Here is a 4,120-nt window from a genome sequence, read left to right on the forward strand (position 1 = left end):
GACCGGAACTGCACTGCGAGGCTTAATCAAGTCATCAAAGCTCTCAAGCCATGCAGAAGGTAATTAAAGGAGAAGGATGCCTGTTCTATAGGAACAGGAAACCAGGAGCAAGATAGAGAACCTCCATTTTCTTCTGTACACTTTTCTGGTATAAATTGGACCCAACGACCAGAGCACGTTGCTTGGCTTCCTATCAGAGAATTAGTCGAAGGAATTTATAAATCACCTCCTTGGGTAATTTACTTGCCCTAGACTAAACGTCAATGAAACTGTACGCATTTATAACCAAGTTTGTCTTTGCCAGGTTCTCAAGAAATGAGTTCTTTAAGATAACCTGCAGTTGTCATTAATGGTGGCAGCAATTTTGATTTGTAAGCGTTCAGCTGATTATCCAACAGACGCCGAGTGCCTCTGCTTCTGAATGTGCGAGGCACTGTACTGCGGGCCTCGTCAACTGTAGCGAGCTATTTAGTCAGGTAAATTTTGCTGTATGGTAACTACAGGAGAGTCTGGGAAATATGTCTGAACTCTTCAGCCTCCCTCTGTCTGTTCCCACCTCATAATGCATTGTAGAGAAAGACGATGCGAGGAGGAGGCCCAGGGAGGAGGATGCAGGAAAGCGAAGGCAGAGGTCACTGTGCCCGGACCGGGCTCTCGCGGGCTGCGGAGGTAGATAAACTCAGAGGACGCTGGCGTTTGCAGCCGTTCACACCAGGTCGGATCTTACACCTTACGTTAGGGATCGGCAAAGCACCGCTGTATTTTGGGGGCTAACCCCAGGACTCTCGGAGAAGTGTTCATTGTATTTAGGAACCAGAAAACCCAGTGTCCTTGTCGATGAGAGCATTGCAGTGGAGTGGAGAGGGTGGAAGCAGGTTGATGGGGTGGGGGGTGGGGAGCGTAAGCCTCTTCTGGTGTCTTCCCCTACCTCTCTCAAAACTCCCCCCCCCACCCCGCCGCAGCCCCCTGCCCCCTTTCCCGACCTCCAGGGTCTGTGTGGGCCTGGTGAGCTAATTAACATCTGAATATCCCCTATTTTTCCTGTCCTGGTCAAGTTTCTGATTCCTTGGGTCCCTCTGGTGCTTACTAAATCTTATTAGCATTAGCCTGCGAATGAAAAGTACCTTAAGATTAATGCGTCTATTCAAAATAATGTAATTTCCCCACGTTAGCTGGGAAAATTCTAAAGATAAAGGAACGAGGGAGTCTTATCCTCAACAGATATCAAAATGTTTCATGCAACTCCAGTAAGTAAAACAGTTTTGGTATTGACACACCAATGTATGGATCAAGAATATATAAACCAATGGAACAGAACAGGAAGTCCAAAAATAGAGCTACATTCGTTCGAGATTTTAGTATGATGATATAGGATAAAGGTGACATGTCAAATTGCTGTGGTAAGATATAATTTAGTCAATAAATGATATTGGGGTAGCTAACATTCTCACCCCAAAACTAAATTCCAGGTGGAGGAAGAAATTTTGCAAGTCAGAAATCTGAGGTAATTCAATGATTACCATGTTTTTGGCTCAAAACTAATAAGATTGAAGCTGGCTGCTTCTGGCAGCTGAGGAAACTGGAGAAAAAAAAAAAATGTATAAATCAACAAAGGGTGAGGAAGAGAGGGTAGAGAAGGACTCCTGATCCTTACTGCCCTCCCGCTTGCCCTGAGCAATCCTCCCAGGTTTCTGTTATCTCCTGGCCTCGCTCTTAAAAAAAAATCATCTTACATCCTTTATCAGGCCAGAATTGGCATCTTCGAACCCCGCGTAGGCGTCAGTTTACCCAGGGCGAGGGCTGCCGACTTGCATGCCTGTACGCAGGTTACTGAGCACAGGTGGGGGGCGGGGCGAGTGAATGGGGGGTGGGAGGCGGGCGCAGTGTGGGAGGCCTGGCCTCCCTGATCTGGGCGGCAAAGTGTCCTAATTCATTCCGGTTCAACCTCCCTGACCTCCTTTCTCCCACAGGAGAGTTAGAGACCCTTGGGGTCCCTTATAGTTCTACACAGCAGTTGTCGTTAGCTGTCTATCCCCCATCCATGTATCCCATACAGTATGTATTTCTGTATATCCACATCCCTACTTACAGCTCAGTTTCTTTCATTGACATACCTAACTTCCCTCAGTGGATAAGACCTTGTTGGCAGCAGAGGGTTTTTGTCTTGATCGTCCCATGTCCTTAGCGTGTGGCACAGTAAATGTTTGTGGCATGAATGAAAGAACAGCAAATGAATAAATGGTGAGCGAATGTTCTGTGAAGGAAGGGAAGGCTGGCCTCGCTGCAGATCCACCAGGGTAAGGGACAACGGTTCTCAATCGCGGAGTCACAGAACCTACATGATGTGCCCCACAGTAAGTTGTAAGGTGGTTCACAAATATGGTTTTTTTTTTTCTTTTCAATAACATATCCAAGTTGGCAAGTAAACCACATTAGCTCACTTAAAAAGAAAATCAGAGTCTACGGCCATGCCACCCCGAACGTGACCGATCCCATCTGATCTGATCTCTGAAGCTAAGCAGGGTCAGGCCTGGTTAGTAGTTGGATGGGAGACCACCTAGAAAGACCAGGTGCTGTAGGTGTAAAAAATAAAAAATAAGGGATTGTAAGCTGACAAGGTCCTTGCAATCTGTGAGGTCAACCAAGGGTCGCCTCACCTAAAAATAAATAAATAAATTAATTAAAAAGAAAATCAGAGCAGATTTGAGATTATCTGTACAATAAGAAAACTCTTCATCACTTACTTTCCAATATGCTTTCTTGAGTGGAAGGATAAAGGGTTAAGTTGTAAGTGGCCAGCTAAGATTGGCACCAGGCCCTGGGGAGGCTCAGATGTGTGCTGTGAAGGTGGCCAGCGTCTGCCAGGGGTCACCCAACGTCCAGGCTAGAAAATCGCGATGGAGCAGGCTGGGAGGTGGCGGTTTCAGAGCCTCCTTCCCTGACTCTGAACGAAGCAGGCGTCCTCGTCAAGGGCGCGCGAGGACAACGGGGACTTGGCAAGATTCTCATCGTTGGCGTGGAGACGTGACATTCGCGTCCTTTTTTCTCTGAAAGTGCAAAGTGCAGGGCCGACCAGTAGCCGTATTTTTCCTGGATGTGAAGTCATATTTCTCTAAAAGAAGGATCTAGACTCTCTTGGAAAACAAGAACGTTTAGGAAGATTTCCATTTAAACTAATTAAGAAATGGTGGTGATAGAAGCTTCCGCGACCTAGGAAATTCGCTGGTGTTGCGCTCCCTTACAGCTTGAGCACAAAGACCCGTTGTGTATCCGTTCCTCTTAAAGTTCAATTATTAGAAAATGGATTACATGTCGAGAAGTCACAGATTAATTGCTCCAGAAATCCAAACGTGTGCAAGCCTGGCATCTGTAGACCGACTGGTGCCTGCGCGGTGGGCTCCAGAACTGACCAGGCTCATAGACGTTGTATTCTTTCGGTTGTTTAATACCTGATGGGTGTCATGGGTCATCTGGGTTTGGTGAGGGGTAGAGTGTGATTCAAAAGTGGCAGCGAAAGAGGACAATGTTTAGTTAATTTATTTGTACCTTAATTCTAACGGAAAACCTTGAAGAATCTATGTGCAGTTTCTTTCCAAAACTTATTTAGACATTAATATCATTAGGAATGGCTCTTTGTTTGTATTATCATTTCAGATACCCAAAATAGATGGATACTATTTAATAATAGCAACAGCTAACACATTTCACTCTCGAAAGTATCCTGGTTTCTAGGATAAGATCACCCTTCTCACTGAGCACTTACTTTGTGCTCGGCTCTAAGTGCCGTGTATGGATTCATTTATATGAAGTCACAGTGCCATATTTCCTTAAGACCATGCCTCCAAATTTTGAAGACAATTAACCATTTGGCATTAGCTAGAACGATACTGTGCATGCTCCTAATAGACTCTTAGCATTTTCATTAGTCAGGGGCGCAATGGTGCTGGGAAAATCTAATAATAAAGGTAAGCAATGGTAATTGGTTGTTATGGATTAATCAAAGAGCCTATAAAGGAGAGCATATAAATTTTGGATCTAATCATCACTGGAAGTGTTCTCTGTCCTTTCAGAGAAGATGAATGAGCGCGTAGAGAAAACTGACTTTTTTTTTTCTTCTCAT

The 4,120-nt window shown here is 45.0% G+C and overlaps 1 pseudogene; it reads left to right on the plus strand.

The window, feature by feature from the left end:
* Positions 1 to 2,458: 2,458 nt before the first annotated feature.
* Positions 2,459 to 2,582, plus strand: LOC118612249 (annotated as a pseudogene).
* The last annotated feature ends 1,538 nt before the right edge of the window (positions 2,583 to 4,120 follow it).

This window comes from Rousettus aegyptiacus, unplaced genomic scaffold (genome assembly GCF_014176215.1).
Source record: "Rousettus aegyptiacus isolate mRouAeg1 unplaced genomic scaffold, mRouAeg1.p scaffold_m13_p_15, whole genome shotgun sequence".
Classification (NCBI taxonomy): Eukaryota; Metazoa; Chordata; class Mammalia; order Chiroptera; family Pteropodidae; genus Rousettus; species Rousettus aegyptiacus.